This window comes from Temnothorax curvispinosus, unplaced genomic scaffold (genome assembly GCF_003070985.1).
Source record: "Temnothorax curvispinosus isolate PA1 unplaced genomic scaffold, ASM307098v1 QBEX01005452.1, whole genome shotgun sequence".
NCBI classification, from domain to species: domain Eukaryota; kingdom Metazoa; phylum Arthropoda; class Insecta; order Hymenoptera; family Formicidae; genus Temnothorax; species Temnothorax curvispinosus.
Genome location: NW_020215232.1, coordinates 34345 through 47389, shown reverse-complemented (window position 1 = coordinate 47389; position 13045 = coordinate 34345). Strand labels below are relative to the sequence as shown.

Here is a 13045-nt window from a genome sequence, read left to right as displayed (position 1 = left end):
ACTGTATATCCAATTACCTTGGTCTGAATACCTCGGAGATTTAATCTGCGTCTTAATACGACGATATGAGAAATAAAATATTATAAAGATAATGACGGCAACGAGAATTTTTTTTACTTTCTTTTAATTCTTTTATATATACACTACCGGTAGCTGAAAATAGATACCTACTCGCAATGATCGAGCATTGGAACGCGACCAATTACAGCTGTCTCGGTGCTGGTACACATTCGCGTGTCGGTAAACTTCACGTGTGTAAGTAATAATACTAATTAGTAGTGGTGATAATTAATACAGATGACATAAATAGATAGCGTTAGAAAAGAACTAGAATTCTGGACTTTGAAGTCAGAACTGCATTTCCGTATATCCTATATAAGTACGTGAAGTACGATTCTTCGAAGGTTTAGGCTTCCTTTTGCCAGCGAGTTCAACATTAATTTATCGGACAATGAAAGTAAATCTGCATTTACGCACCGGGATGCTTCGGGGGATGCTGTATTTTTAATAACGCTGGATCCAAATCCGAACGGACCCGGACGTGTCGTTTCCGAAATAGATGGTCCTCTCTCGGGTTTATTAATAGTCGAGCAGATGACGCGAATGTGCCGTTGCATCGCTATTATTGTGCCATCCTATGGCCCCGTTTCGCCACTTGCTGGTTCACATTGTGCTCCGGGAGAACCATTGTCGTAGAGACGGTGTCATGCGGGAAAAAAATACGAAGTACTTTTGCCGTGAGCGAAAATTATATAAATCGAACTTGTAATGCCGTAAGAGAAACGTCTAAATGTCTCTTCAAGTAGCATTTCTTTTTATATAAGGTTTATAAAAGTACTGTAATCTTCAATACAGATTAATATAATTATGTAAGTTAAAATATGATAAAATATTCTATTTAAAAAAAACCTTTTCTACTCTAACATATACTAAATAATATATATATCAAGATTGTTAATTATATAAGAATTCACGGCAAGCTTTTTAAATGTCATTAATATTTAACGCGATATAAAATCTGTAAAATATACTGTGATTTGTGATGTATGCAAAATGTGGCAAAAATCTAAAAGACGTGGGTCAATCCCACGATAGCGATCCGTTAACGAAAGTGATAAAGTTTTTCCAGGATCGCGATGAGCGAGCGGAGCGACGAAGCCTTTTTTTGGCGTTTCGCGGATGGTGTTCTCGGCCGCGCCGGAGCCGTGTGCGCGGAACCAGTCGCGGAGACCACCAGGAAGGAACGAGAGAAGTCGGAATGTTGGCGCGGAGTTCGGACATCAACCTCTCGGGCAGTCGGCCCGCCGTTCGCCACGAGCGGCCAATCCGGCGCCCATCGGCGAACGGTAATTCGTGCCCGTACATGCGTACGCGACCCACGGCTTGAACCCTTTCTCGCTCTTCAATGAGAGAGAAAGAGAGAAAAAGAGAGACGTATAGTATAATAGCTTGTACTTAAATACCTAAATACCATTCTTGTACTTAAATAAATAGGTATTTCTGCTGTGTCATAAATAGATATTGTGTGTATACGTTTTCATTACGAAGCTCATATCGAGACATTAAGTTTGAATTAATATTAATATTGGTATTAATATTAATTTATTATAATAAATACATATATAAATTATATTTATTATAAATTATTTGCTTTGATTGCCAGTTTTGCGAGGACATCTACAATATTTTCCGCTTCAAAAACTAAATTCCGAAAGTTAAATAAATTAACATAAATATGCGATTCCAATTTCGTAGTGTGTTCATGTTTTGTCCCTGAAATGCTCGTCTGAAACTTTTATGCTGCCACGAAGTGAAGTGCATAATGACAGGACGGAAATATGTGGTCAAGGGCTGCCAATTGAATACGCATTATGAAATAGTGAAATTGCAATCTCTGACGAACTATACCGGCATAATCTGTCACATCGTGTAAAGCCAAATAAATAAATAAATAAATTATATAATTATGAAAAAATTACTATAGATATTATAAAATTAGTATGAAACTTTCCTTTTATATTCTATAAAAGAAAAATTATTCCTACTTTGCTATTTATCTATAAATGGTAATGGCAACATTGTTTACATTGAGTTATCTCATTAATTCGCACATAATTGACATATAGGCAACAACACACGTGGGGATAGTGAGGTGAGGTTAATACTAAGATCAACGATTCGTTAAGAAGACTGCAATTTTGCATACAAAGTTACTATATACACGATATTGTGTGCAACATTGTGATAACAGGATGACGTTACAGTTTATTGCGTCGCCGTAAAATCGCTGTTAAAGTCACGCCTTAATAGTGGCGCATTACCACCGCTCTTTACTAATTATATTTTGCCCGGTATCTAAACCTGATATTGTAGGTCAAGGCGGGAGTTTTACGAGCACTTCGTGCACCGTTAGAAAAAGAAACGATGCGAAGAATATGACGTCTATGCAGGGCGGTTACAGCCAGTTGTAACCGGTGCATCGCGACATGCATGTTAGAATAACATCGCAATACGCGTATCATTCATTATATGGTTATTATGAAAGTCACATATTATATATCTATATATTCCCTTAAGAATAAACGAGATATATAATCGAGTATATGGCACAATTTCTTGCACGCTGACTTTTAATTAGATTAGCTCCACAGGGAACACACTTTAGGTTTCCATATTTATATTATCGTATACGGTTACATGTAGAAGATGGGATAACGCATATTATAAGAATATTGCAAATGGAAAAGCGGACTTCCCTTTAACAAAAAATAAATACCCTGCAAACACTCTTTCGCTTTTTAATATTACATATTTCAGTAATTAATGATCGAATTGCAATTCTGCTATTACGAAATTGCATGGCATAAAGTGATAAGATATTTAATTATGCCATGAAATTATCATATGTATAACATTGCACCTATATTTCTCTTTCTTCATGCTACAGATCGGAGTTAAAAGTATGCCATTGCAAGATCGATAAAGAGCTAAAAGAGCAAAGATACAGAGAGAAGAGAAAAAAGAAGGTAAGAGCGCGAAGTGAACGGACTTTATCCTCCTGGTATCCAGATCACGTGTTTTTTACATTTTACAAGAGTCGATTCATCTACCGAAACAAATGATAGGTACCTCGCTAAGTCAATCCTTTTTTTTGTTTTTTACATAAGCCCGTATTCATAGTCCATTCTTATTTCAAGACTGTTTTAATTATTTTAAGTAATATATTAAGATGCTAATATATGGCTCTGTGAATGATTCATAACATCTTAAGAGACGGTTTTCAATATAAGATTCGACTATGAGAATACCGCTCATAGATAGTGATCCATCGTTGCTAACTTTTGAATACATACAAATAAATGATTGAATCGAAACAATTGCCACTATAATGATGCAAACCACAATATTGGATGATTATCAAAGTTCTATAAGAAAGAATTTTCAGATACTTAATCGCCAAGGAATGTTATCTGTTTGCCAAATGTAGACTGGATGACACGCGATAGGTACGTAATGATAATGGTAAAACGCCAATAGATATTCAATCAAATTTCGTTACACCGTCGATACTCGTTATAACGGATTTTTGCTGTAATTCGTTATAACGGGATTTCTGGCAAGACATTTTGCGGGATCGGGCCGCTCTAAATTTATGGCACAGCAACAGTGTTTGCACATACCGAATCTCGGGTTGCAACGTTGTTGGCCGTGCACCAGTTAATATACGCACCTATGAAAGCTTAACAAAATCTACGAAGTAATTGAGGAGATTCCCAGAAAATATCGCAGGCTTCTAATTTATCGAGTATGATGCTCCACGAAGAGACGCTATCGTAAATTAGTTGTGATTTACAATTTTAAAGCAGAAGTTACCTCGTTTTTATACTAACACACTAACAAATACCCCAATAATTTTATATATTAATGATATATTTTTGAAAAATAGTGAGAAATTATATACACAAACACTTGCAAGACATCTTTGGAAATAAAGTTTCTAATGTTAAATTATCAGCTAAAGCCATCGCAATAATGCTTTAAAAGTACATATTACATTGTTATCAGTTGATAAATTTTTGTTTTACGCATACACATACATATACACACAAACATGTGTACAGTATAATATTTATCTTTGAAAGTTTGTAACGCTTAGTTGGCTATTGCTTGGCGTTGCCTAGTTTTTAAAGCGATGGCATTTATAAGAGTGTACAACAAGATATTAAGATACAGGCGCGCCGTTATCGTCCTTGCGAAGGAGCTGCATTCATACAGCCTCTCCTTTCTTTCTCACTTAGGCATCCCGCGGCTGGTTGAGCTAACGGAACCATTCGGATGTTTAGCCCGGCTCGAGCTGGTAACCGGCCGAAGCTGGTAGAGACGGAGAAAGAGAGACAGAGAGATACAAGGAATGCCGAAACAGCTGATCGATTACTCGGCCTCTCAAAAAGCAGATACGTTTAAATTTAATATCGTGCCGGTACTGTTATTCAGTCTGTCTCTCCAAATACCATGAATATCGACAACCGTATGCGGTTACGCGGAATGCGCCATAAAAACTGCATATTTGATGCTAAGACGATATTCTTTATAGAAGGATTTTATTGAAAAATTTTTTCTTCAACGACGTTTCAATGCTTCTAATCGATTAAATCAATCGCAAGTTAAATTTTGGAATTTTTAATTTAAGATTTATCCGTGTAAAATATTTTTGAAAAACTATAAATGTGTATACGTCAATCCTGAGATTCAGTACTTAGCTATTATGTCACAGGTTAACTAACTCAGTTGAAAGATTTCATAGCTCACTGCCGTTTACATATAATTATGGCAAGCGAGTCCTCGGAATCTGACTTATTGTTAGACAATAAGAATGGGTGGCACTCGTTAAAGCGGCGGTTGTTGTAAGGGAGACTGGCACGTGTAGAAATTACAAATTGCGCAGGTAGGTAATAATGTAAACGACCTTACATTATTAGATATACGCTCGTTCTATTGACAGTTTAAGTGTTTTATTTCTATCTCTGTAATAACCGAATCCCGTTGAACACCGTTGAGCGCCGCGCCGTTGAGTGTGTGTAAGTTTATTAATCTACTTAATTCCTTAATTTTTTGCAATAAATAAAACAATATACAGAATGTTCCATGAATTTCGTCCAGAAATCTTTATCTACAGATTCTAATTAATTTTGACTTGATTCTTATCGAAGAGTACAGTGTCAATTTTAGAAAGAACTTGCCTCTATAATTTCTTAACATTTTTAATGTAAAAAGACAGTTTTTAAACTTTTCTGCCCACTGTAAAAATATATAATAAAAAATAGAGTTGACGTTGCTTTACTAAGGAATTTATTATGTCAATTACTTATGGAATAGACACAACGTAGTAGATTAAACAAATTGTGTTATAACATCTTTATATTAGAAATTCCCTTCAAAATTAATAAAAATAAACTCCAGAATTTGTTTATCCTCCTTTGATAGACAGATCTGCGTATTTGCAGCTCACGTTACACACTCTATACAGTCTACACTATACATTAGCATACGGTGCCACCAACGCACTGTATGCTAATTGGGCAAGTAATAGATGATCACCGTATTAGGCACGACGAAGTCGCGGGATGATGCTTATGAAATCATCATGCATACAACTGGTACTTATTTGGTTCCCGAATTGTGGCAAAGCGTTCGGTCCCTTTAAGGTTCTCTTACGCTCAATCTAACGACGAATGTGAATGCGCTATGGAAATTTGTAATTACACGTGTCTATGTAACGATGACACGCGTCTATGTAACGTTTATTAACCTTTAGAGCGCCGGCATTTGACGAGCTTTAATTCTCTTAGAAAGTCCTCAAATTGTTGTGCTTATATCTTATATATAACATATACAAAGTTCCGATCATACGTAGAGCCTATATTTAGGTTTTCCGGCGGTCTAAAGGTTAATCGCTTTACAATTATAGTCGTCTTATTTAACAATCATCAGTCACTGATGAAAATAAATGCAAATGCTAAGAATATTGTTATACTGCAATTTTAAAATATTAAATATAAAGACATAAATATAACTAGTATATGGTTAATAATTTAATTTCTGATTTATTCCGAACTGAGTAAAAATATTATTTCTTATGACTTTATTCGAGTTGCTAGGAATATATTGTTGCACACTTTGTTATGCTTATGAGTGACGCAATTAATTGCAAGTGTGATGCAACATCGTCGTTTTAATAATCGCATAAACAATTGAGGATTAGCGTTCTATTTCAAACTAACTGCTTCTTAAAGCACAGCAAATTAATGCAATATCAAGGCCTATTTGTCATTCGTATATGGGCATCAATGTATGTACTTATAATTAAAGCATTATTGCGATAAGTTCGTGTGGTTTGGCTCGGAAGCTTTGTTCCCAAAGATGATCTGTCATTTGCAAAATCTTGAACAGAATTTTCCATGTATTTGAAACATAACATTAAAACCCTTATAGTGTTATACTTGGTGACTGGATTTCGTGCATCTAAATCATGAGTATACCTACGTATCAGCGTTGTGATAATAACCATGTTAATACTAAAAGAGTTGCGTCGTATGCAGATGAAGGCTAACTCGATTAGCATGCTTGATTATACTGCTGCAAATAGCGAATAATAAATTGAGCCATGGCGAGATGTAATAGGGATTCCTCTCCGACCATGCAATCCGAAATTCTATAGCTGACGTACACAATGTACAAGGTTGCTCATTCTAGGAGCAGAGGTCGGCGCGTTTTAATTATTCATCGACAATTCGTATACGTTCTCAGCAGCTGAAAATTGTCAGTCCAGCATGGCGCGTCACTTCGTTAATTCCCTTAATTTTTTCATTTCTAGTAAACACCTGCCTCTCCAAAACTAGATAAATAATAAATAAAAATTTGCATTTTATAAATTTTTGGCACCAAACTGTTTGTAGAATATAATTATGAAAATAAAGATAAAACGTATGCAATATGTATAAGTTAATTTAGACCACTACAGATGCTTTATAAATGAACAATTTTCATATTCAAAGAATTAAAAAGATTTAATTCGCGTTATTTGAACTCTTTAAAAGCATATATCGAATTACTCGTTTTTATTTCAGAAAGAACAAATAACCGAATGACTACAGAGGATTATATATATATATGAACACAAAATCGAGAGTAATCGTTTCTTTTGTCGGCCTAAACGATAATATTTTCCCAAGCGATAATAATCGCAATTCGAGGTTTCGTAAAGATACTTTCATTCCTAAAGAAAATATATTTTACGAAATTTCACACACCGTCACGCACACGACTCGCGATTCGAATTCGCTGATTCGCGCCGCATGCGGCTCGAGTCCTCCGGTATGCTTAACGCGGCTTAACCGTGATAAAAAGAGGCCTTGATAGCTCGTGCTACGCGCCGAGTGCACGAAGGGTTAAGGCACGTCGAACCCCCATTGTCAGGAGTACGAGCTGATCAAACTGAATTGCCTTGACGATGCGGCGCAGCGCGTAATCGAGTGGCAACCGCGGCGAAGGTCAAACGCGATTATGCGCTTCATCCGCGAAACGAATTATCCTCACACCTCTCGACTGACCCGGTATAAAAGCGCCATGAATGTATCTATCTTTGCATTTTGCAAACCGATTGAGTCAGAATTGAATTAACGGAAGGCATGGGTAAGTTAACGCATGATCTTTGATTTATGCCCGGATCGGCAAATTTTTAGATTCTTGATTTCAACGATGATTAAATCAGTTATTATTGAATTCTTGATCTTAACACTTTTTGGAGTCTAGATTCTAGATCTAAAAACTTTTGACGCGTGGCTCCACAAATTTATGGTCTTGCAATTTACAGATTTAAATTAAAAATTCTATAATTTTAATTTTCTATATACTCTTTAATACTATAACAATAGTAATTTTACGTTCTTGCTCAGCGCCAGGGAGATATTAATTGAATTTCAGATATACGCAAAAATTCGGAATATACGCAACTCCCTCGGGTTACTTAAGATTTAATGCTTGCCATAAATCCTCTCTCCCGGAGCCAGACTGCTATAATCCAGTCGGTATTATTGCAGCCCTTCCCGGTTCCGTGAATTCATGGACCGCGTCCAAGCGTACGTTAGAGCCACAGATCCGAGAGTGACGCACGCAATCGCGAGACTCGATTCTCCTAATTGAACGCAATCAAATTTGTCGGCCACGCCGGTCGGGTCTATTCATCGAGCCATCACCCTCACGAAGCGGGTGTAATTGAAATTTTGCCCGCCAATAACTCCCCTCTTACATGACAAAAAGTATTCTCAGCGCCGCATTCACGCAAGAAGATGTCTATTAAGGCACACTCACTTTGGCACAATCGAATTAAATATGATAGACATGCAAGGGAGATATGAAAATATATCCTGATTGATAACGAACAGAATTGGATAAGACAAAATATGTACAATACTTTGTTAAATTTGTTACGCAAAGTGATACAGTGCTACATCGTTTTTTTATAGTTCTTTGTATTTTTTAAAGAAATTTTAATCGCAGTCGCAGTCGCATTACTCGTCACGATAATTGTTTGATTATTATAATGTTTTTAATCAGTAAAACAAATTGCTTCTATAAGTAAAATAAGTATAATTTAAATGTTTGAACAAATGTCTTTTAATTCGTAGATTATCCAAATTTTAAATTAAGATTATTTGAAATTATTTCAGTAACGGATTAACGCGTATTCTAAACGCTTAAATTATTACAGGTTAAATCTGGGATTAGCTGGAACAAGTCTGACTGGGTATTTGGACTGCATGGACTATAGCGACGCAAACGCCACTTCGCTACTGGGTTAAGTATCAGGATTACACATCAGTTCGCACATTGGCAAACGAGGAGGTCAGGACAAGTCTGAGCCAGGAAAAGTACCTGTCTAAATCCAGACTCAGCCATCGTCCCTCTTACGAGCAGCATATAAATGCATCTATGGAAGAGAACTGAATAAATAAATAAATAAATAAAATAATAATAATAATATGGCTGCGTTTACCTTGAAAATGCACGCGTTTCTTAAATCATTTCGTTTTCGTTTGTACATGAAATTACGACTCTCTCTCCAAATTTGAATTCCCAGGACGTCCCAAATTTATCTTTGCATCGAAGTAACGGCGTGAATTTGAATAAGATTGCTACCGCGCAGAGAGACGAATGTCTGACGTGTTACGTAAAACGCGGACTCGATACTTGATACTTTGAGACAAACTCTCGCGCTAAATGTTCTCATTGAAAGGTATACTCAGGTATTCGCCTGTCGCGTTCACTTTTTTGGCGGCTGACAATGGCGTCTGGCGTGTTCTCTAATATTAGAACTGGGTCATAACCCAGTACCGTGCACAGACATTGACGACATATAGCGTAAACCAGCTAATGTATTCATTCCAAATAAATAATCGTGCGGGTTGATCGAGTTAAATTGATGCGTTTAATAATTATCATGTTTACGATAAACTATATTGAGCTCTTAAATAATTAAAAATCGACCGCTATTGTGTCTAGTATTGGATGTGGAATACCAAACCAGAGTCTCTATCACTAAGAACCATCATTATCCTGCGAATGCTTGTCATTTGTCTTGTGCACGACCATTAACTTTCCTTCCACCGTAATTTCATTTGCTTTTTTCCCGGAGGACAGTCACCGTTAACGATTTATTTGTCTTCGGTAATGTATCCACTTACGGTGCAAATGGGCGTAACCTGCATGCGCACGAGGCGTGCAATTAGGCAATTTTGCATTTTAGCCACGGCAGGACAGAGTCCCGTTGAAGATTAATGGAATTAGGTCGCCTCCGAAAATGTAAAAATAGATAATAGTGACAAGAAATTATTACTATTAAAAGAAAATTTAATTGCTACTATCGTGCATCCCTCGTGAAAACTTCCTACTACATATATTAAAATATATACAGAAGACAGCTAGACAGCACCACTCGAGGCAAAGAGCTGTCGATCTCCTTTTTGGATCAATTAGATAAAACAATTTACACGGTGTAAATCATGTGCGTTCGCGCACTTAGTATAATCGATAGATGCCACGCGGACGATCAACACCTAATCGCTGTCCGGTAGACACGCCTAACACCCAAGTTAACCAGCTCTGCCCGCGGGGTTACATCATAAACCGTAAAACGCGTGTAATCAGGATTTATTTTGCTTATGACAAATCGAGTTTCGTATAAGGTTCGCTTTGAAATTCTACGAGGCCGTTTTGTGACCAAATCAACTGCTCAATGGCGTTGCAGCGACCGCCATGGGGATCAACCGGGATAATTCAAGTGCGAATCAAGTATGCAAATCGAGAAAACTCGCATGCGTGACGCATCGAGACGTCGCCCACGGTGGATTCTCAAGTAAACGAAAAAGAATGGAAGAATCAAGTAATTTTATTATTCTCCTTAATAACGGAAGATTTATAAGTTTTGAGATTTAAAATATGAGAGAAAAGAGAGAGAGAGAGAGAGAGAGAGAGAGAGAGAGAGAAATCACAATGGCAAACAAGGATAAACTTCAACTCTTCAAAATACAAATAAGTACGTATACAATTTATTATTATACTAATTTATCTTGCCGTAAAAAAATAGAATAGAACGGTTTAAGTTTTTCTCCTTTTTTAATAGTTAGTTCATATTCATGAAGCGGATAAATATACGCTCCTACCGGTGCTAACAATCCAAACAAATAGCCGAGCAAGAAAAGCAAATTCTAGAAGACACGCGGCGTGTTTTTCCGTTCTGGCGTGCGTCAAAGATTTTGAACAAACTCGCGCGCGGTGCGCGCGAGATCTATTTTTGCGCGGTAGCGCCGAGAATCCGCGCGCGTCACGCCGGGTCGCCACAGATCATCCACCGTGCATGGATCTAGATCCGCGCCGGCCGTGTTGCCGCCCGTAAGCCGTGTAGCAGGTGATCTCGGCCTGGATTCGCAACCCAATTGGTCGGAACCAGCGACCGGGCGATTCCGTTCCATTTCCGCTTCCAACGGCGCGACGCGGCGGCGGACGAAACGGGTCGCGATCTCCCTCCTCCCGCGGCACGATCGCGCGCCCTCGTCACTTCCTGTCGTGCCTGCATTCCGCGTATATATTCGACCGGTGTGTCGGTCAGCCACGAAGACGACGGCCGCAACGACGAGAGCTCTCTCTCTCTCTCTCTCTCTCTTTCTCTCGTGACTCGGGGAAGCTCCCGTTACCGTACGCGAAGATACCGCGACCGGCGCGGCGTCCACCCGGAGATCGAATCCTGTTCCTCGGACAGCCGTAATCGAGACCCGTTTCCATTTCGTAGCCGGCCGGATCGCTTCGCGATCGAACACTTGCGAGAGTTGCCGTATTACCGGGATATGTAACGGCGTTCTCGGCCTCATTGCGCTCGGATAATACCAGAAGTCTTGTAAATCAGCAGGAACATTGCTATATTTTGTACAAACGCATATATCATCTCTCACCTTGGTATTAAGTATTCTCGTATTATTACTTCCGACATTTGTATATGAATTATGCAATTTTATCAGTATTATAACTGCATTATTTTAAATACAGCTGATTAGAAGATGAAATTAATATTGTATTGATTCAGCATAGAGTTTGATTATATCTTGGATCTGATTTTAAAATCGCGATGTAAATTGATATACTGAATAATTTTATATACAATTGATCTGCAAAAAAATAAGATATATGCTAATTCAAATTAACGGCCTTAACCTTGCACACCGAAATTTCTCAACGGTTTTAAAGAAACAAATCTTAAGAAACAGACGAGGATTTCAACGATCTCCGATTCAAACGGACCTTCATAATGCCGTGAGGAAAGATTTGGAGACCGGAATATTGAACCGGTACCGAAGAATCCTGTTTCACAGGTGGCTGTAACAGATCTTTGCTCAACACCAACGCGTCAGGATTATCTTACAAATTTTTCGAAGCTTAAAAAATTCTTCTTGGTAAATAATCTCTGTTTATCTTGTTGTTGCACAGGTGTGACTGCTAATAGCATTAGCAGAAAATATAAAATAAAGCTTTTTGTGAACTTTACAGAATTTAGAAATGTAATTTCGAGAATTGTCAATTAAAAATCAATTTTTAACTTCGGTTTGAGAATTCCAATTTGAAAAAAAGATTCTTTCTTTAATAAAGATATGGATAGTAAATGCGTGCGTCGAGTCACCCTCTTTTGAATAGTAAGTCTCGCCTGTTTGGTGGAAAATAAGCAAAAAACCGGCATAAAGTCGCGCGTTGAAAATCGGTGGTCGCGGGAATTGATGGTTATTAATACTCGCAAGCCACAACGTCATCCGGAACATAGTGTTACGCCCGCGCGATTTCCACAGTTATGTATATTACGTGAAACATACGGTACATGACGTAACAGGCAAATTTGGATTCAGAACCTAATTACATGCTAATTACACAATTACTAATTTGGCATTTTAATTTGGAATTTATTGTCCATGCATTATCAGTAGAAAATTAATATTAAAGTGGGGTATGCTGACTCTCTACTGCACAAGTATTTCGAGAATAATTAATTGAAGAAATATAATATTATATTATAATGTACTATTAACTTTTTATTTTTAGTCATTTTATTCTTGTGTAGCTATAATATTTTGTATCAATGCATCCAAAACCACTAAATATTTTCGACATCTGTTTACGATATCTTATAGTTATAATAATTAAGTAGCAATTTATTCTAATATTTTTTCTTTTTTTTTAATTACAATTTATGTGTTTCAGATAGTAGCCTTATAAATTAGCACTGTCGATTTTAATTATAGAAGCAATAAAATTGAGATTATAGTACAACAAATCAGTTGTTTCTCTCTTTCGTAATAAACTGTTTTTTTTTATGCCAATTTCTCTACAAATCTTATTTGAATTTGGAAAAATGCATAAAATAAATAATAAAATAAAGTAAAATAAAGATTTATATATGTATATAAAATATTAAATTTTTTTTAATTGATGCAATGAAAATAAA

The 13045-nt window shown here is 37.0% G+C and overlaps 1 protein-coding gene and 1 long non-coding RNA gene across 6 annotated transcripts in view; one reads left to right on the top strand and one right to left on the bottom strand.

The window, feature by feature from the left end:
- LOC112454857 (amphiphysin) overlaps positions 1-13045 on the bottom strand; it is a 35150-nt gene that overhangs the window by 13453 nt on the left and 8652 nt on the right. The window lies entirely within an intron of this gene.
- Positions 484-1519, top strand: LOC112454859. Its single transcript, XR_003040793.1, has 2 exons — positions 484-869; positions 1130-1519. It is a non-coding gene; the product is annotated as an uncharacterized LOC112454859 (long non-coding RNA).